This window comes from Ovis canadensis, chromosome 16 (genome assembly GCF_042477335.2).
Source record: "Ovis canadensis isolate MfBH-ARS-UI-01 breed Bighorn chromosome 16, ARS-UI_OviCan_v2, whole genome shotgun sequence".
Taxonomy (NCBI): Eukaryota; Metazoa; Chordata; class Mammalia; order Artiodactyla; family Bovidae; genus Ovis; species Ovis canadensis.
The window spans coordinates 13032396-13054691 of NC_091260.1; the positions used below are offsets into that span (position 1 = coordinate 13032396).

The following is a 22296-nucleotide window of genomic DNA, read 5'->3' on the forward strand; positions in this document are numbered from 1 at the left end:
AACCCAGAATGAAACTGCACTGCCCTGAATCCTCATATGGTTAATTAATTCAATCAAGCTGTGGAGTTTGGGAGGGAGGGGATGGGGAGAAAGTTTTTCTTAATTCTCACCCTTTTCATCTTTTGACTTAGATCGGGTTTAGACCTGGGTAGTTAAGTTGGGGTTTCCCCTCCTGCACTGGGGATACATAAAATTTTGCTTTGTTTTTTTATTTTTGCTGCTTTTTGTTTAAAACTAAACAGGAATGAGGAAAGTTGAGGGTGGGTAAGCTCTTTCAAAACTGTAAGACAACCCTCAACACAATTTTAAACAGCGCAAAGCTCATCTTGGTGCAGAGACTTTATTGTTTACTTTAAATCTAGCTAAAGAACAATTGCCTCACAGTCAGTTCTAGGAAATAAAATACAATGCTGAAATCTACCAAGATTGACATATGGCACACATAGATGATCAGTTCAGTTCAGCTCAGTCGCTCAGTCATGTCTGACACTTGGCGACCCCATGAATCGCAGCACGCCAGGCCTCCCTGTCCATCACCAACTCCTGGAGTTCACTCAGACTCACGTCCATTGAGTAGGTGATGCCATCCAGCCATCTCATCCTTGGTCTTCCCCTTCTTCTCCTGCCCCCAATCCCTCCCAGCATCAGAGTCTTTTCCAATGAGTCAACTCTTCGCATGAGGTGGCCAAAGTACTGGAGTTTCAGCTTAGCATCATTCCTTCCAAAGAAATCCCAGGGTTGATCTCCTCCAGAATGGACTGGTTGGATCTCTTTGCAGTCCAAGGGACTCTCAAGAGTCTCCTCCAACACCACACTTCAAAAGCATCAATTCTTCAGTGCTCAGCCTTCTTCATAGTCCAACTCTCACATCCATACATGACTACTGGAAAAACCACAGCCTTGACTAGAGGGACCTTAGTCGGCAAAGTAATGTCTCTGCTTTTGAATATGCTATCTAGGTCGGTTATAACTTTCCTTCCAAGGAGGAAGCATATTTTAATTTCATGGCTGCAATCACCATCTACAGTGATTTTGGAGCCCCCAAAAATAAGGTCTGACACTGTTTCCACTGTTTCTCCATCTATTTCCCATGGAGTGATGGGGCCAGATGCCATGATCTTCATTTTCTAAATGTTGAGCTTTAAGCCCACTTTTTCACTCTCCTCTTTTACTTTCAGCAAGAGGCTTTTTAGTTCCTCTTCACTTTCTGCCATAAGGGTGGTGTCATCTGCATATCTGAGGTAATTGATATTTCTCCCGGCAATCTTGATTCCAGCTTGTGCTTCTTCCAGCCCAGCGTTTCTCATGATGTACTCTGCATATAAGTTAAATAAGCAGGGTGACAATATACAGCCTTGACATACTCCTTTTCCTATTTGGAACCAGTCTGTTGTTCCATGTCCAGTTCTAACTGTTGCTTCCTGGCCTGCATACAGATTTCTGAAGAGGCAGGTCAGGTGGTCTGGTATTCCCATCTCTTTCAGAATTTTCCACAGTTGATTGTGATCCACACAGTCAAAGGCTTTGGCATAGTCAATAAAGCAGAAATAGATGTATTTCTGGAACTCTCTTGCTTTTTCCATGATCCAGCAGATGTTGGCGATTTGATCTCTGGTTCCTCTGCCTTTTCTAAAACCAGCTTGAACATCAAGAAATTCACGGTTCATGTATTGCTGAAGCCTGGCTTGGAGAATTTTGAGCATTACTTTACTAGCATGTGAGATGAGTGCAATTGTGTGGTAGTTTGAGCATTCTTTGGCATTGCCTTTCTTTGGGATTGGAATGAAAACTGACCTTTTCCAGCCCTGTGGCCACTGCTGAGTTTAGCACTTTCACAGCATCATCTTCCAGGATTTGAAATAGCTTTACTGGAATTCCATCACCTCCACTAGCTTTGTTCGTAGTGATGCTTTCTAAGGCCCACTTGACTTCACATTCCAAGATGTCTGGCTCTAGATGAGTGATCACACCATCGTGATTATCCGGGTCATGAAGATCCTTTTTGTACAGTTCTTCTGTGTATTCTTGCCTTCTCTTCTTAATATCTTCTGCTTCTGTTAAGTCCATACCATTTCTGTCCTTTATTAAGCCTATCTTTGCATTAAATGTTCCCTTGATATTTAAGATTATCTATTTCGTATCACATCTCCCTGGAATGGTAACATTCTCATTGTGAAAAACAGGGAAAATTCTGAGCAACCTGAAGAAAAACAATACCCAGAACCTGTCAATCAGAGATGACCAAACATTATCAACAAGCTGGTAGAGTTATTTTCCTTTCTGTTTTTCAGGTATATAGGAAAGTAAAATTGGGGAACTGCATGCAATTTAAAATCATGCTTTCTTCATTTTACACACAATAAGCATCTCTGTTCTTCCAAAACATGTTTTCTAATGACTGCCTAATAATTCATTATATGGCGGAATGATACTCTATTACTGGGCATTTAAAACGCTATGGTTTTTAAAAAAACAAATTGTTTTCAATTTTAGAATAATATGTGTACATCAATACTAAATTCAAAGATACCAAGGGGCATACTGTACAAAAAGTAAAAAAAAAAAAAAAAGCCTCTCATCCTTGTCATCTAGCCACTCATTTCCCTCCCTGAATGTAACCATTATTACTGGCTTCTTGTGTGCCATTCCAGAACAGCAACAAATATGGATACATTCTTTTATTCTTCCAAAGTGGTAGGATAATTCTGCACTTTTGTTGTTTTATTGATGATATATTGAGGAGATAGTTGCAACCAGTCTGCTATTAGCAGACATTTCCATTGTTTCCAACATTTTGCTACTACAAACAATGATGCAATATTCTTATATAGACATAAATTTTGCATGTGTTAAAGTGTACCCATCAGACAAATTCCAAGAAGTGAAACTACTGGCCAAAGGTAATCTTATTTTTTTTAATTAAAATTTTTTTTAAGTTTTTAGCCATGTCTCATGGCTTGTAGGATCTCAGTTCCCCGACCAGGGATCAAACTCACACCCTTGGTAGTGAAAGCCACTGGATCACCAGGGAATGTCCAGGAATCTTTATTTAAAAATTGAGTACTACCAAATTGCTCTCCTTGGTGTTTGCATCAATTTATCTATGAAGGCACAACATATGAAGGTGCTTGTTTCCCCACACCCCTAACAATATAAAATGTTATCATTAAAAAAGAAACTCAATCCATCTGAGTCACAAACGATGGCATGAAAATGAGGCTAAGCATTTTATCTGTTTTAGAAACATCTGCTTTTCTTTCTGTGAACTATTTGTTCACTTCCTTTGCTCATTTTTATGCTAGGCTTTGCTTTTTTTTTTCTTCTTAATGTAGATTTATAGTCATTCTTTTAAAAATAAGAAAATTACCCCTTTGCTGGCAATATGTTTTTCCCCCATTTATTTTAATTTTGGGGGCCACACTGCAGCAGTTTGTGGGTTTGTAGTTTCCCAGCCAGGGGCTGAACCTGAGCCCTCATCAGTGAAAGCACTGAGTCCTAACCACTCCCAGGGAGGTCCCTCCTGTTTACTGTCTGTATTTATTTACAGTTCTCTTCTCTATGGAGAAAATTTTAACTTTTATAATCACAACTTAAAATCTTGCTTTCTTTATTTATAAAGCATATACAATATGTATTCAAAATATATAAAATAAATAAAGCAAGATTTTAAGTTATACATTTTCTTTTGAGGCTCTGAATATTATACATTACTCATAAAGTCTTCCTTCCCTAGATTTCCTTTAATTACATTTTTTTTCCCTTTAGTCATGCCTGGTGGCTTACAGGATCTTAGTTCCCCAAACAGGGATTGAACTTCTGCCCTCAGCAGTGAAAGAGCAGAGACTTAACCACTGGACCAGGGATTTCCCTCCTTTGAGTAGGGAATGGTTTCCCATAATTTCATATCAATCTTTTATCCTTCTAGAATTTTTTTCCAGATACTGCCCGATTGTCCCAACACCAATTATTAAATATATCATCTATCTTACTGCATTCATTTTCTTAATTTTAAAAACTAAAGTTACCATGTGAATGCACAATAACAGGTAATTTCTGGTCTTTCTAGACTGAGAAGAAATCAACAAAATGGCTATCAGTTTTATATCTTAAAATATATACTTGAATACACCATGAAATTATTTGTAAGGAAATAATGGCCAGATGCTTTTCCAACCTGTGAGCACATTTGCTCACTCTGAACTCCTTTAGTCTCACATGCTTCTGTTTATTTATCACATTAGCACCTTATTTCATGCTTTTCTATTTATGAATGGTCTGCACTCTACACTTTAAGTTTTACTCTGGTCCTCTGCTGTGCAATATAAGACTATTCTGATGATGAACCATTATATACACGTGTATATATTTCCCCTCACTGGCTTGTACTATTTTACGGACACTTAGAGATGGCTTCCTTTTTCTCCCCTTTGAGCACTAAGTGCACAGCCAGACACAAAGAGATGGGGCCAATCCAAACTGTGCAAACGAAACGTGGTGAGCGTCTTGGCAGTGCTCGGGTTTGTATGTGTGCTTTCTTTTTTCCCTCAAGTTTCAGTGTTTTCTAGGCTGTCTTTACAAAACACCAAACCCTGCTTCTTTATCTGTGCCTGTGCACAGCAACAAAGGCTTCGAGGGTCCAGGAAAGAAAAGGTGAATAAAGATAACACCTTTGGGAGCTTGGTAGTAAAATCCAGAGCTTCTGCTGGAATTTTCTCCTGAAGCTTTCAACAGCAGAACCTTTGCTGTGACAGGGAGCAGCGTTCTAACAGGACTGTCAGGAGTCTTCTCCTCTGGTGTCCAGCCATTTGTCAAACTGGAAAAAAAATTTAAAAAAAAAAAAAAAGCTCCAGGTTTAGTCTGACACCAGTGACGCATTATGAAAGAGATAAAGAACTGCATAGAAAGTGAGTTTAGTAGCTTATTCCTAACGAGTTGCATGCATTTCCTTCCCTAACAAGTACACCCCATGTTTTGCCACCTACCTGTTCTTCCTCACATTTGTGTGTGTGAGCCCAAGCAAGGCCGGTGTGCACATAGACGTGCACTTGACCTCAAAACTTGGAGTTACAGAAAAATTTGGGAGCTGGTCATAGTCATAAACTGAGAATATATACAGACTTGTAAAATGCAGATATTTAACTTCTGATGGGGCTATATCCCAATTAATCCATCATAAGTTGAAAATATCATAAATTAAAAATGCACATAATACACTTAACCTACCAAACATCCTAGCTTAGCCCAGTCTACCTTAACATGCTCAGAACGCTTACATGGACCCTGATGCTTGTTGCTGTTATTTAGTCGCTCAGTCATGTCCAGCTGTTTTGCGACCCCATAGACTATAGCTCACCAGGCTCCTGTGTCCATGGGATTCTCAAGGCAAGAATACCGGAGTGGGTTGCCGTGCCCTCCTCCGTGAGATCTTCCTGACCCAGGGATCAAACCCGAGTCTCCTGCATTGACAGGGGTATTCTTTATCACTGAGCCACCAGGGAAGCCCTCACATGAACCTACAGTTGGGCAAAATCATCTACCACAAAGCCTATTGTATAATAAAGCGTTGACTAGTTCATGTAATTTATTGACTACTACACCTGGAGAAGGGAATGGCAACCCACTCCAGCATTCTTGCCTGGAGAGTTCCATGGCCAGAGGAGCCTGGTGGGCTACAGTCCATGGGGTTGCACAGAGTTGGACACGACTGATGCAACTTAGCATGTACACAAGCACAGTGAATGTGAAACCAGAATAGCTGTCTGTATACTAATGGTTTTAAGTGTATTTGGCCTGTACTCTTGTGACCAAGTGGCTGACTGGGAGCTGTGGCTTACTGGCTACCCAGCACCATAAATGAGTATCCTACTGCACACGGCTAGCCACCCCTCCCAAAAAAACCCAAATACAAAATTTTAAATATGGTGTCCACTGAATGTCTATCACTTTTGCATCACTGTAAAGCCAAAAAGTTGCTAAGCCAAAGCATCTCAAGCCACGGACTGTCTGTACAACCTTAAGAGAAGACACCTGGGCAGTCAGTCTCCCCCCACAGTTTCTACATCAGCTCATTAGTGATTAAAACTCCAGGACCAGAAACAAACCTTTGCGTTTACAATTAGAGATAAGGCAATACAAGCAAATATCTCTGAGAAGGGGGAGTATATAGGGTTAAAGTCTTGTGTGTTTGTGTGTTCTCAATCACTCACTCTTGTCTGACTCTTTGGTGAGCCCACTAGGCTCCTCTGTCCATGGAATTTTCCAGGCAAGAATACCAGGATGAGGAGCCATTTCTTATTGCAAGGGGTCTTCCCAATCCAGGGATCGAATTTGTGTCTTTTGGGTCTGTGGCATTGGCAGGTGGATTCTTTACCACTAGCATCACCTGGGAAGCCCCAGTTAAAGTCCTGCTGCTGCTAAGTCACTTCAGTTGTGTCCGACTCTGTGCGACTCCATAGACGGCAGCCCACCAGGCTCCCCCGTCCCTGGGATTCTCCAGGCAAGAACACTGGAGTGGGTTGCCATTTCCGTCTCCAATGCATGAAAGGGAAAAGTGAAAGGGAAGTCACTCGGTTGTGTCCGACTCTTCACGACCCCATGGACTGCAGCCCACCAGGCTCCTGCATCCATGGGATTTTCCAGGCAAGAGTACTGGAGTGGGGTGCCATTGCCTTCTCTGAGTTAAAGTCCTACTAATATGTAAATGATTGATATGATTGGAAAGGAAAAGTTGATAGGAAGACCTGGGAAAAAAAAAAAAAAGAGTGCCAGAGACAGGAAGTACATGCCAAAGCAATCTGGGGCATACCAAACAAACGTTTGGGTTACTTCACAATTTTCCCCAGTGATGACCCCAAACCAGTCCCAAGATTAGTGACTGATCAAAGATGAGAGCGTGAGAGCTGGGCAAAATCAAAAGAAAGGTTCTTATGGGAACAGCTAGCAGCGGAAGGAGCTGTTATCAGAGTCTAAATCTCTGTTTTTCTTCTTTAGTCCATTAGAGAAGAGAAAACAGAAAAGTCTGGGGCTACTTGTATTTTATCGGAGAAGGCAATGGCACCCCACTCCAGTACTCTTGCCTGGAAAATCCCATGGATGGAGGAGCCTGGTGGGCTTCAGTCCATGGGGTCGTGAAGAGTCGGACAGGACTGAGCGACTTCCCTTTCACTTTTCCCTTTCATGCATTGGAGAAGGAAATGGCAACCCACTCCAGTATTCTTGCCTAGAGAATCCCAGGAATGGGAGAGCCTGGTGGGCTGCCGTCTATGGGGTCGCACAGAGTCAGACACGACTGAAGCAACTTAGCAGCAGCAGCAGTTATTATAAAGTAATCAGAATTTTATAATACTTTAGTTTTAATCATAAAATACATTGACCACCTTAAAAGGCATGAAAGTGAAAGTGAAAGTGAAGTCGTGTCCAACTCTTTGCAACCCCATGGACTGTAGCCTATGAGGCTCGTCCATCCATGGGATTTTCCAGGCAAGAGAGCTGGAGTGGTTTGCCATTTCCTTCTCCAGGGGATCGTCCCAACCCAGGAATCGAACCCAGGTCTCCCCCATTGCAGGCAGATGCTTTTACTGTCTGAGCCACCAGGAAAGCCCTGGGAAAAAAAAAAGGCATATAAAGTAAAAATGTATTTTTGACAAGCCTTATGACAAGTCAACTTCTTTGTAATCAACTTCTTTGTAATCTATTTTTTTTAATTAGTTGGTGTACTTCTTGATTAAAACCAGTTACTGTGGGACTTCCTTGGAAGTCCAGTGGTTAAGAACCCGCCAGTGCAGTGGACATGGGTTCCATCCCTGGTCTGGGATGATTCCACGTGCTGCAAGGCAAGTAAGCCTGAGGGCTACAACTGCTGAGCCCACACGCCACAGCGACTGGAGCCCAAGCACCCTGGAGCCTGTGCGCTGAACAAGAGAAGCCACTGCAGCAGGAAGACCACGCACTGCAAGAAGAGAGGAGTGGCCCCATGCTCATGGCAACCAGAGAAAGCCCGCACACAGCAGCGAAGACCAGCTCAGCCATGGACAAACCAATAAAAGAATCTGCCTTCCAACGCAAGGGGCTAGGGTTGACACCTGCTCGGGGAACTAAGATCCCACATGCCACACCTAGAGAAAGCCTGTGTGCTGCGACAAAGACCCAGTGCAGCCAAACCAAAGAATTTTAAATAAAACAAAAACTATTCAGTGTTATCAGTGCTCATCAATCTCACTTTGGACACTATTATTCAAGGGGGAGGGGGGACTCTCAAATGAAAAAAAAAAAATCAGAAACCTTAACTTACAAATAACTGAATAAAATGTATTCATGTATGAATGTTCCCAGATTTCCTCTCAGCCTGTTTCTGCACAGTCCATATTTCTAACTAACATAATATGAGACTTCTTTCCTTTGGGGATGGGTTATTAGAATCATAGAGAAGCTAAACCAGAGTGGCGAGGGCCAGGGGGAGGACCAGCCCATGATGCTGCGGTGACCTCTAAAACAAGGGGCCAGTGGGGGGCACATGGAGACAGGAGCGCTGCAGGGGTTTGGCATGTAGGCAGTTTGTGGCGGTTCAGACTGGAACTGCCTTTCCAGCAGTTATAGAGTGTGAGAGAACTGGGGGATGAAGAAAGGGGATCTGGTAAGTAGTGTTATGAGTTCTGAATTGCATCCCCTGTGATTTTTCTTTGAGAGACAACATGAAAATTGGTATTCATCTTTAAAATTACTTTGGGCAGTGCTACGTGCTACTTATAGAAACTGAGCTACGTGGGGACCCAGGATGACTAGGGAAGAAATTTTTATGGGATATAATTATCACTACAGTAAACCAGAAATAACCCCAAATGCCTCATAATAGTGAATCACCTCAGCAACATGATAAGAGAAAATATGGCATTAAGGATGCATGGGGGCTTTGGGAGTGAGGCCATTCAGAGTCTCACTAAGAATCTCTTAATTTCTTCCTTTATACATTGATTGAATAATTATGTCTAAGTTTAGAGTTACTGGAAAGATTAAATAAATGAAAATATGTATAAAATTCCTAAAAGAGTATATGACTCATTGTACTCATGGTAGCTAATATTATAAACAGTGGTCCCCAAACTTTTTGGCACCAGGGACCAGTTTCATAGGAGAGAATTTTTCCAGGGACTGGGGTACAGGCAGGGAGGGATGGCTTCGGGGTGATTCAAGTGCATTGCATTTTGCTGTAGTTCAGTCGCTCAGTCATGTCCGACTCTGCAAGTCCACGGGCTGCAGCACACCAGACTTCCCTGTCCTTCACCATCTCCTGGAGCTGGCTCACACTCACCGCCACTGGGTCAGTGATGTTCTCCTACGCTCTGGCCCTCTGTCGTCCCCTTCTCCTCCTGCCTTTAATCTTTCCCAGCATCAGTCTTTTCTAATGAGTCAGCTCTTCACATCTGGTGGCCCAAGTATGGAGTTTCAGCTTCAGCATCAGTCCTTCCAATGAATATTCAGGACTGACTTCCTTTAGGATGGACTGGTTTGATCTCCTTGCAGTTCAAGGGACTCTCAAGAGTCTGCTCCAACACCACAGTTCAAAAGCATCAATTCTTCATCACTCAGCCTTCTTTATGGTTCAACTCTCGCATCCATACATGACTACTAGAAAACCTACAGCATTACATTTATTGCGCACTTTATTTCTAATGTGATGCCCCTGCTGATCTGATGAGAGAAACCAATGGGCCTGTGGCCCAGAGGTTGGGGACCCCTGTTATAAAATATCATAGTGATGTTAAAAATAAGCATGAGGGGTAAATCGTTAGATATACAATAATTAAATTACAAAGCATACAGTTACCATGTTTGTACATTAACAAGGACAGGAAGCACATTTGCAAGGATTGAGGTCAGCTCAATTATTGTCATGGAGAACATGACAGAAGGAGAGAACAGGCACAGATTGAAGAACAGTGATTCAGAATGACTATAAAAGAACATTAGTACTGAAAAAATTTATAAAGTACTGAAGAAATTTATAAAAGAACACATTCAATCCTTTTCCTCTAGAGATTAAAAAGATAATTACATTGGTTTCTCATTTATTTCCCTGATTATAGCAGTCAAAGATAATTTATATTTGGCTTTGATAGGTGTTCTTTGCCTTGGGGGTTTCTCCTTTCTAACTGTGTTTATTTAGTCTAATAGAAAATGAATTTGCATCCCTTGAACTTCTACCAGGTGAAGGTGGGTAGATGACTGAGAAGAATGTTTAACAGCTGGGGAAAATCCCCTTGGAATTTAAAAGGTGCTGGGAATAATCCAAAAAGTAGATAATCCATGGAAGAATTAACTGTACATGAATTTGGTAATCGCCCAGTATCTTTCTCTTTTCAATTTCTTTTTAAATTGAAGCATTGTTATTTTACAGTGTTTTTGGTATCTAGCATAGTGATTTGTATATGTATACACACACACGCACACACACACACAAACACACACACACACACATATATTCTGTTTTAGATTCTTTTCCACTGTGGGTTATAATAAGATATTAGATATAGTTCCTTGTGCTATACAGTAGGTTCCTGGGTTTTTTTTAAAATCTATTACATATATATATATGTGTGTATATATATATATATATATATATATATAAAATAGTATATATGTATCTGTCCCACATCTCTTGCTTCAGCTCTTCAAGAAAAAAGAGCCATACCATCACAGCCAGGGATCTAATGTGTGAGGCGGGGAGCAGCTAGGACTGTTTTCTTATCCTAGTCCCATGTATGATACCTCATTTTACAGTTAGTTCCTTTTTAATATTAATATCATATAATTAGTATACGACATTGTGCTACATTAGTTTATGCTATACTATCTTATATGACCATCACTGGCGACTCAGTGGAAAAGAATATGCCTGCCAAGCAGGACACAGGGGGTCAATCCCTGGGTCAGGAAGATCCCTTGAAGAAGGAAATGGCAACTGGCTCCAGTATTCTTGCTTGGGAAATCACATGGACAGGGGAGCCTGGTGGGTTTACAGTCCACAGGGTTGCAAAAGACTCTGACACGACTTAGTGACTAAACAGCAACAATACTATCTTATATCATATCATAATTATATTTTATAGTTACTTTTAATGCCTTTCAGGATTTCTTGACAATAGGATTGTGAAAATCCCATTTTCAGTAGGATTTTCAATAGGATTGTGAAAATCCCTAGTTGTCCCAAGGATTCTTGCTGCACTTTCAAGATGTGAAGACCATTGCTAGGGCATCAGCGCCACTCGCCTCACACCAAATGGCAAGGAAAGGAAAGTTCTCAGGCAGTGAGGTCAAGATGAAGGAAGAGGCTGTTTTTGTTTTTTTTTTTTTGTTTTGCTTTTTGGCTATATTATCCTGGGCTTCCCTGGTGGCTCAGCTGGTAAAGAATCTGTCTGCAATGCAAGAGACCTGGGTTTGATCCCTGGATTGGGAAGATCCCCTGGGGAAGGAAATGGCAACCCACTCCAATGTTCTTGCTTGGAAAATCCCATGGACAGAGGAACTTGGTGGGCTACAGTTCATGGGGTCAAAAAGAGTCAGACACGACTGAGCATGCACACATGGCTAAATATAAAATACTTTTTGGATTGTCTATCATTGAATAGGTTTCACATTACATCTTGCCCCTTGCTATCCAGATTGTTTTTAAAAGTGACTTTACTTCTAATATGAGATTGAGCTTTAAAGCCAATACTTGACTCCTACAATGAAAATCCCAAGTAATGCTAAGTTTAAAAATAAGTATCCTTGGGCTTCCCTGGTGGCTCAGTGGTAAAGAATCTACCTGCCAATACAGGTAACATGGGTTTGATCCCTGAACTGGGAAGATCCTACATGCAGCGGAGCAACTAAGCCCATGTGCCACAACTACTGAGCCTGTGTTGATCCCATGCGCCACAACTTAAACGAAAAGGCTCTAAAGCCCAGTCTCTGCAACAAGAGAAGCCATGGCCATGAGAAGCTTGCACACCACAACTAGAGAAAAGCCTGTGCAGCGAGGAAGACTCAGCACAGCCATGAATAAAGGAAAATTTTTTAAAAATCTGTATGCTTACTTCTCTCCTTTCTTTTTTTTTATTGAAAATGCATTCCTTATGCTATCAATCTGTTATGTTGTTCATAAAACACACAGACAAATAAAGCCTAAAACCTAAAATGGAGAGAGAAAACTGAATAAAAATAAACTGGAAATATCCCCTTCAAACTTAATTCCTGTGGCTTTCATGGAGGTATAAAGATTATCATATGATCTAGTGAATTTATGGAATAAGTTTGTTGTTGGGCAAAAGAGAAAAACCAGTGAGTATCATTTATTCATTTAGAAAATATTTATTAAATGCCTGATAGCATCAAGCAATGTACAACACAGAGAATGGTAAAACCATGCCTGACCCTATAGTTTGGCTGATTGGAGTAGAGAGATAATTAGTGATCTTTGCAAATATCAGTGACCTTTGAAATATATGCTTCTATTAGTTATGATAAAAGAAAAGAATTAACAAGATCTTTTTAAAAGTTTGAAGATCTTGAATTTTATCCAGGGTGATATTAAAAATGTTTAACAACTGGCAATGCTACCAACCAATCAAAATAGGCAGAGGCTGGTCAGCCATACCAATGAATTCTGCCTGAATATTAGCCCTGGTTATATTAACTTAGGGATTTCCATTCATAGTAAGTAGAATGAAAATGCAAATATAGTCATTTTAAATATGTCCCTTTTCATTTTATCTATTTGTTTTTTTTATAAGTCTCTTTTTTAAGTTGTTGGTAACAAAGTTAGTTTAAAAACAAATACAATATGAGAAAAACTTAGCTAGATTTTAAATTTCAGGTATTTCTCATTTTGCCATTTTTAGTGAATTTATTTTATAAAATTTTACTATTATTTTGAATAGATATTACCTTCACATGATTAAAAACATTCACATGATTAAAAATTGAAAAGACACAAAAGGCTATCCAGGTAAGAGTCTCTTCCACCCTTTAGACAGTTTTCCTGTCTGAAGGGAATCAATATTGCCCCTTTTCTTGTAAAAGTAAAAGTAAAGTGAAGTCGATCAGTCATGTCCAACTCTTTGCGACCCCACGACTGTAACCTGCCAGGCTCCTCTGTCCACGGGGTTTTCCAGGCAAGAATACTGGAATGGGTTGCCATTTCTTTCTCCAGGGGATATGTAAAGTCTTCCAGAAACATTGTGTACATGACTTATTTTTCCTTCTTTAGGTTAGTAAATATCTTTAGACTGGAGCTTGTAGACCAGCACAGAAAAGAAGTGGTGACTAAATCAGACAAACAAGAACAGTAAGATACAGAGCTTTATGATGGATTGAATGTTTATGTCACCCCTAATTCCTAAATTGAAACCCTAACCCTGTGGTAATGACCCAGGGAGGTGGGTGGGGCCTTTGAGAGGATTAGGTCATGAGGGAGATCATTCATATATGGGATTGCAAGCATCCATGCTCAGTCACCCAGTTGTGTCCGACTCTTTGCAACCCCATGGATTGTAGCCCGCCAGGCTTCTCTGTTGATGGGATTTTCCAGGCAAGGATACTGGAGTGGGTTGCCACTTCCTACTCCAGGGGATCTTCCTGACCCAGAGAGCAAACCAGCGTTTCCTGATAGGCAGGCGGATTCTTCACCACTGAGCCACCAGGGAAGCCCTCATGAATGGGTTTAGTGTCCTTTATTAAAGAGACTACAGAGTGACCTGTTAGCCCTTTTGTCAAGTGAAGACACACGGAGAGTCTCTGAGCCAGAAAGCAGGTTCCCACCAGACACTGAGTCTGCTAGCACCTTGATCTTGGACTTTCCAGCCTCTAGAACTATGAGAATAAATTTTCTGCTGTTTATAGGCCCCCGCCCCCACCAGTGTTTCATTATAGCACCTGGGACATACGGGAAAATGAATCTCAGTAACTCACAAGGTAGGATATTCTGTCTCCGGCCATACTCTGGGGCAAAGATGCTCCCTTAAAAGGAAAGAAGGCTTTGACTGTATGCTTTAAAGATGGACAATTTCAAGTTCATTATATACATCTAGAGTTAAAGAAATCAAAGCATATTTTTTAAAAGGGATCCTGATTTGTTTTTTTAAATTAAAAATTCATACACCACACCACCCAGCATTTTCGTATATTCACAAGGCTATAAAGCCAGCACTACTGTCTAATTTCAGAATGTTTTCATTACCTCCCAAAATAAATTCCATACCCATTACAGTCAGTCACTCCTCACCTGCTCCCTGGCCCCTAGAAACCAGTCATCTATTTTCTGTCTGTATGGATCTGTCTATTTTGAAAATTTCATATCAGTTCAGTTCAGTCTCTCAGTTGTGTCCGACTCTTTGTGACCCCATGAATCGCAGCACGCCAGGCCTCCCTGTTCATTACCATCTCCCGGAGTTCACTCAGACTCACGTCCATCGAGTCCGTGATACCATCCTGCCATCTCATCCTCGGTCGTCCCCTTCTCCTCCTGCCCCCAATCCCTCCCAGCATCAGAGTCTTTTCCAATGAGTCAATTCTTCGCATGAGGTGGCCAAAGTACTGGAGCTTCAGCTTCAGCATCATTCCCTCCAAAGAAATCCCAGGGCTGATCTCTTTCAGAATGGACTGGTTGGATCTCCTTGCAGTCCAAGGGACTCTCAAGAGTCTTCTCCAACACCGCAGTTCAAAAGCATCAATTCTTCAGCGCTCAGCTTTCTTCACAGTCCAACTCTCACATCCATACATGACCACAGGAAAAACCATAGCCTTAACTAGACGGACCTTAGTCGGCAAAGTAATGTCCCTGCTTTTGAATATGCTACCTATAATTTTAAAAAAAAGATTGAATGATTTCATATTTTGTGGTTCAAAATACCCATTAAAAAGACATCATTAGGACTTCCCCAATGGGCCAGTGGTTAAGTATCTGCCTGCCAATGCAGGGGACATTGGCTCAATCCTTGGTTCCAAACGATTCCGCATGCCTAGGTGCAACTAAGCACAAGTGCTACAAGTACTGAAGCCTGCCTGCCCTGGAGCCCCTGCTCCCCAACAAGAGAAGCCACCGTAATGAGAAGCCTGCTCACTGCAGCCGGAGAGTGGCCCCTGCTTGCCAAAACCAAAGCAAGCCTGTGCACAGCAATGAAAACCGAGCACAGTCAAAAATAAAATAAATAAATTTTTAAAAAGACATCATTAAAGAATCAATCACTAAATATTGCCAGTCTTTTCCATTTTATCAACTGAGTAAAAGAGACAGATTTTGTACCTGAAAGGGTAGCTTTATTTATAACTTGGGCAAACTTTCCTTTTTCTCAGTTTCTCCATGTGAGACAATTCATCTTAGAGAATAAATAATTTTTAAAGGCAAGAAATAAGAAAAGAATGGAACTATAAAGTGAAATCATTTTTGGAATATGAAAGGCGATGACAAAACTGACAAAGGAAAAATAGGAAAATGGACAACCTCCCTCCAAATATTTCAGCATTACTAGTATTAGAACTTGTGAAATTTATGAGTGAGTAGCTCTGTTTTTTTATTTCATGAGTTCACATACCAGTGGGTGTACATTACATATATGTTTGCATATGTGCGCCTCTGGGCTTATAGTTCAGTGTTTATCTGTATAGGTTTGTTGTTATATACCACTGAGGACAGAAACTATATCTTATTCACCTTGACTTCTCCACTGCAGAGTGCTGTATGTGGCATATTATAGGTGCTCAAGCTTGCTGGAAGGAACAAATATGCTTGTGACAAATGAATATCCTTTGGATGTATCGCTACCATGTGAGTGTATTTACATATTAGTGGAGAGGTGTTTTCCTGAGCTTCAGTCATTTGTGTATCTATCTGAATGGGTGAGGAAGGGACCACTTGAGTGAGAGGGTTTGGCAGAGGAGGGCAAGCTGGAGCCAGGAAGCAAGAGACAGCAGGTAACAGGTGTGACTGTCTCTCTGGCGCCCACCCTGCGCTCTATCGGCTTTCAAAACCGGGCTCCATGTTTTCCCGTCCTCCTGGCACTTTCTAAATTCTCTCACACTGTCAGAACATTCCTATTTAGAAACTAGCTCAGGGCTATTTCTTCCTTTTTGTGGAGGAGGATGAGGAGCTGGTTTCATGCTTCCAACAGATCTGTTTTCCTTCCTTTTTTTAGACTCTCAAGTTCTGCTATCAAAGAGCAGGCAAAATGGAGACTGAAATAATTGATTCAACAACAACCTCAAGGCCTGTAAAATGCCATCTTTGCTACTAACCAGGGAATATCATATATCACAGGTAGACACTTTTTATACTTTAGAGAAGAAGAAAAAGAATACTATTTTCTCCTCCCTCCTAATTAACTGCCCCCTGGGCCACTAAGACCCTCAAATAACAGTGACAGATAATCTCAGAATTTTTAGATGACAATAGAAGGGGATTTCCCTGGTGGTCCAGTGGTTAAGACTCTGTGTTTCCACTGCAGAAAGCAAGGGTTCAATCCCTGGTTGGGCAATTAAGGTCCCACAAGCCAATGGAGTGGTCAAAACAAGCAAACAAAGAAAAAGAAAACAGAAGAGAGCCTATAAAATAAAATTTAAAACCTATAGAATTTTTCAGAAAACTGAAAAATTAGGATTCAGGGCTTTCATGGTGGTCCAGGGGTTAAGAATCTGCCTGCCAATGCAGGACATACAGGTTCCATTCCTGGTCGGAGAAGATTCCACATGCCTCAGGACAGCTAAGCCAGTGATCCACAACTATTGATCCCGCATGGCCTAGAGTCCATGTACTGCAGCTAGAGAGTAGCCCCCACTCGCTGCAACCAAAGAAAGCCCTCATGCACCAGCGAAGACTCAGTGCAGCCAAGAAAAAATAAAGAAAAACAAAACAAAGAGAAAAATCAGGATTCACACATTTCCTGAACCCTTCTCTTGTGTCTAACAAAGTCCTATCAAGCATCTAATTCCCCTCCTAAGTCTCAGGCACCAGCAATTCTCTGGTTCCCACTGGTCTCACTCTTCCCAATTCCTCCTCCACTTGCAGCCCATGCTCCACCTGGCCTTTCTGGGAGTCGCTATTGCCCACCAGGTGATTCTGTTCATTTTCTCTTCCCAGGTAGATTACAGCTACTTCCCCTTATATGATCCACAGGTTCCAGGGGAAGCTCTCAACAAAACACCTGCTGACTGAACAACAACAAGAGATTCAGGTGTCATAGGATTTTAGGGCTAAAAGGAATCTTAGGATCTTTTTGTTCACTTTTTCTGTTTTAGAGAGGATAAGCAGAGGCCCAAAGGGTTACCTTTATAGATTTTAAAGAAAAATCATTGGTTCCAGACTATGTTTAACTGAATAATATACTTGGTTCCTCACTAAAAAGCCATGTGGTGCAAGCATGCTTAGTCATGTCCAAGTCTTGGAGACCCCCTGGACTGTAGCCTGCCAGGCTCCTCTATCCATAGGATTTCTCAGGCAAGAATACTGGACTGGGTTGCCATTTCCTACTCTACAGGAATCTTCCTGGCCCAGGGATCAAACCCACGTCTCTTGCATGTCCTGCATTGACAGGCAGATTCTTCATCACTACACCTTGGAAACTCTGCTAGAACCATGGTCTTTCTATTCTGACCCCCAACCTTGATCTTCCCTATTCTGACCTCAAGCCCTACATTCTCAATGAATTGCTGCCCATGGTTTGACCTGACAGTGGGAAAAAAAACAATTAAGTCCCAGGATGACAAACTCCTTTCAAAAGGAGGTTGGGAGGACCGTCGTGATGTCCAATGACAACAGAAGGCATCAGAAAGAAAAGGGCACTGACCTGAAGGGGTGTGGAGAGTCAGTGAGAAAGTGGCAGGGGGACTTCCCTGGTGGTCTAGTGGCTGAGACTCCACCCTCCCTATGTACGGGGCCCGAGTTCCATCTCTGGTCAGGGAACTGGATTCCACACGCTGCAGCTAAAAAGATCCCACACGCCGCATCTAGAGACCCTGCATGCTGTAACGAAGACCCAGTGCAGCCAAATAGATAAAGAAAATAAATATTTAAATAAATAAATGATAAATAAAGTCAGTCATTGATAATAAAATAAAATGAAGAAGGTAGGAGATAGGGTCTTTAGAGGGCCAATGACCAAGTCTAAGCAGAGTCCAAGCAAATCCAGTTCTTCACCAAAAGGCGATTAGAGTCAGGTAGGAACTGATAGGCATGAGGGGCAGAAAGAGAAACACTAGATAAACTCAGATCTGGTTCTGACTCTACCCTTGACAAGAAGTATAATTTGTAACAAATTATTTAACTGTCAGGCCCTTAGGCAGACTCAGAATCTTATAGTCTCTGGTTGGGAGCAAGTCTTCATTCCAAGGATTTGCAATCAGATTTTTGATCTTAAAAAGCTGGAAGAGGATAAATTGGGAGTTTGGGATTAACATATACACACTGTTATATATAAAGTAAATAACCAACAAGGACCTACTTATAGTACATACACTACTCAGTATTGTGTAATCACCCATAGGGGAAAGACTCTGAAAAAGAATGGACATGTATAACTGAACCCCTTTGCTGTACACTTGAAACTAACACAACGTTGTAAATCAGCCATACTTCAGTTAAAATTAAAAAAGAGCCGGAAACAGTATCACTTCAAGTGGAAAACATTAGAGAGAATCGTCTTTCCTTGCAGAATGCTGCCGTTTGTTTACATCACAGTTTACTCAGAGCCTGCTGTTAAGTCAAAATCCCATGGTCGTTATTTTAGTCTGTTGACACTGTGGTTGCATATTTCACCAAGTGACATCATTACCATGGAGGAGTAAGACATTTTGGGGCTCCTAAATGATGACCGATGGATGGTGGTTAGGTGCTTTTTCTCAGAACACCCCTTTAACTACATGTGTACTGAACTACATGTGTGAACCATAGTTAAAAAAAAGAAAAGAAAAGAAATGTTGATCACTTTCAATTAAAACACTAGATGGGGAAAAAACCCTACACTAGACAGCAAAGAAATACATACTTACAAAACATTCCTCCTCTCAACATTTTCACAAGGCCTGAATTATCTTGTAATCTGAGGATGCTATAATTTTGGTATCTACATTTGAATTCAATCTCTGCTTAAAGCCTCTTGTGAAGTTAAACTCCTATGAGGTTTATTTTAGACTGAAACAGTTTCATATTTTTCATTTTACTACAGAATAGAAAAAAGGCAAAATTAAAACAAACAAAAAAAAAAAAAAAAACAGGGACTTCCCTAGTGGTACAGTGTTTAAGACTCTGCGCTTGCAATGCAGGGTGCCTGGGTTCTATCCCTGGCCAGCAAACTAAAATCCCATATGCTATGCAGTGTGGCCAAAACAAAAAAAGAGGACCTCAAAATTACGCTGATCATTGGCAAATGCTCTGTTGTAGAAGTGTAGAAAAGCCCTTGAAGTTATCGTATGGACACAGTCAGCCCAGCTCTAAACTTAGGTATCTATTTTGAACCCCTTTCACAGTGTCAGAATGTTAGACCTGGAAGGGGCCTTTGAGGTCATCTGATCCAAGCCACTCAATTTCCAAAGGCAGGTAGCAAAGATCAGAGGCATAAGAGACTCACTGATGTCAAGCAGGAGATTATTTAGTATAGCTGATCTGGAACCTGTGTTTTTCAATTCTCAGCATTATTGTTCTTTGCTCGCTTTTACTTATATTTGTTTTTTAAATTCTTAGATATCATTGCACTGTATATGGTAAAAAACAAAAACTCTCTCTTCCAACAGACTTCCCTCCCACTCTTCCATGTCACCCAACTTTTCAGGGGAAACCACTATTGACAGTTGGGCTTCTCTGGTGGCTCAACCGGTAAAGAACCCACCTGCCAATGCAGGAGACATGAAGAGACGTGGGTTTAATCCCTGGGATGGGAAGATTCCCTGGAGGAGGGCATGGCAACCCACTCTAATATTCTTGCCTGGAAAATTCCATGGACAGAGGAGCCTGGAGGGCTACAGTCTGTGGAGCTGCAAAGAGTCGGACCAGACAGAGCACATGTGCACACACTATTAACAGTTTGCTGTATACATATGCAAATTCCATGTGTGTGTCTAAGCACTGATACATTCATTCACATACATATGGGTATATACACGGGCCAAGATTTTTTTAATTTGTATTATATTTAATTTTTATTGAATTATAATTGACACATAATATAATGTTAGTTTCAGGTGTACAACATGGTGATTTGACAGTTTTTTAATTTTAATTATCTTTTTATTGAAGGATTTTGCTTTATAGAATTTTGTTTTTTCTGTCAAACCTCAACATGAATCAGCCATAGGTATGCATATATCCCCTCCCTTTTGAACCTCCCTCCCCTCTCCCTCCCCACCCCACCCCTCTAGGTTGATACAGTGCCCCTGTGTGAGTTTCCTGAGCCATGCAGCAAATTCCCATTGCCTATCTATTTTACATATGGCAGGCTAAGATTTTTGAAAATACTTTTACTCCAAACTAGAACCTAACTAAATCAAAATAAAAATGGGGGGGATAAAATGGGAGTTCTGAGCAACAAAATAAATATCATTCCTAATAGAAATTGTTGTTTCTCTTATCATTGCTCATCTAGAAATTACATGAAATTTTAAAGCATTTGTATTGATTTGACTGCACTGGGTCTTAGTTGTGCCTTGTGGGCTCTTTAGCTGCAGCATGCAAACTCTTGCCGCATGTAGGATCTAGTTTCCTGAACACAGACGGAACCCAGGCCCCCTGCATTGGGAGCACAGACTCTGAGCCACTGGGCCACCAGGGAATTCCCTAGAAATTCTCATAAAATTTGACAAAAGCTATTCAGGCTTCCCAGGTGGAGCCAGTGTTAAAGAACTCACCTGCTAGGACTTCCCTGGTGGTCCAGGGGCTAAGACTCCATGCTCCCAATGCAGGGGGCCTGGGTTTGATTTCTGGTCAGGGAACTAGATCCCACATGCTGCAACTAAGGGTTCACATGCTTCAACAAAAATTGCAACCAAATAAATTTAAAAAAGAAAACTCACCTGCTAATGCAGATGATATAAAGGACACTGGGTTTGATCCGTGGGTCATGAAGATCCCTTGGAGGAGGTCACGGCCACCTACTCCAGTATTCTTGCCTGGAGAATCCCACAGACAGAGGAGCCTGGCCGGCTATAGTCCATAAGTCTGACACGACTCAGTGACTAACACACATGAAGGGTCCTCAGTGCTCTGCACGGTGGGTAGGGTGGAATTTATCCTTTGGAGCAGTCTGTTATCGCTTTTGCTTCATAGGATTACCTTGGTATTTTACAAAGATCGTTCTGGGACCAGAATAGAGGACGGATTAGAGACAGTGAAACCAGCTGAGGGGTTACTGCAATGTACCAGGCGAAGGGGGTTGAGTGTGTGAACTGAGAATGTGGAGCCGATGTGCACAAGTCAAAGGAGAAGAGGGGTCTGGATGAAGAGACCTCGGAGGAAGACTCACAGAGCCTGAAAACCAGTTGGATATAGAGGTGAAGGGGAGCTGGTAGACAGTCTGCCTTCTCATCTCCTAAATCTTTTTAAAAATATTTATTAATTTATTTGGCTGTGCTGGGTCTTAGTTGCAGCACACAAGGTCTTCAGTTGCAGTATGTGGGACTGAATTCCCTGGCCAGTGATAGAACCTGGGCCCCAGCCCTGGGAGCACAGAGTCTTAGCACTGAACCACCAGGGAAGTCCCTAAGATCTTTCTTTCTAAGCAGGTACTCTGTATCTCTTGCCAACTCTGGCCATGTAACTGGGGCTCAATTAAAGTTTTCTTTATTTTTGTTCTAAATTTATTTCAGTTTTTTTCAACTAAAATTTTTGAAGAAATCCTTCATTTTGTTTTTTTTTTTATCCACTATACAGTCCTAAGCAATTCCTGTTCATGTTTTGATTACCAAAATTTTAATGCTTTTTTTTCCTTTAAAGCATGATTTCAACTAATAAAATAGTTCTTATTACTCACCTGGTCATTCAAAAGCTGATGGTTTAGGGGTGTCCAGGTACTCATCTTTGTCTGCATTTTGGGACCATTTGTGTTTTTTGGAGGTGCAAATTCCATCATGAAATAACTGGATATTCTTCTGTAAGAAAAACTATACCTGCAGAAGAAATGAAGCATACAATCTTCAGAATACTAAAAACACTCATTCCATACAATCCTCTTTAGTACACTGGGGCAGGGACTAGGGGGAGAGTAACATTTACTGGGAGTGTTTTATATGTCAGGCACTTAACAGGTTTGCTCAATTAAAATTCATAACAATATGGTA

The 22296-nt window shown here is 41.2% G+C and overlaps 1 pseudogene; it reads right to left on the minus strand.

The window, feature by feature from the left end:
* LOC138421944 (F-box only protein 16-like) overlaps positions 1 to 22088 on the minus strand; it is a 49989-nt pseudogene extending 27901 nt beyond the window's left edge.
* Positions 22089 to 22296: the final 208 nt, after the last annotated feature.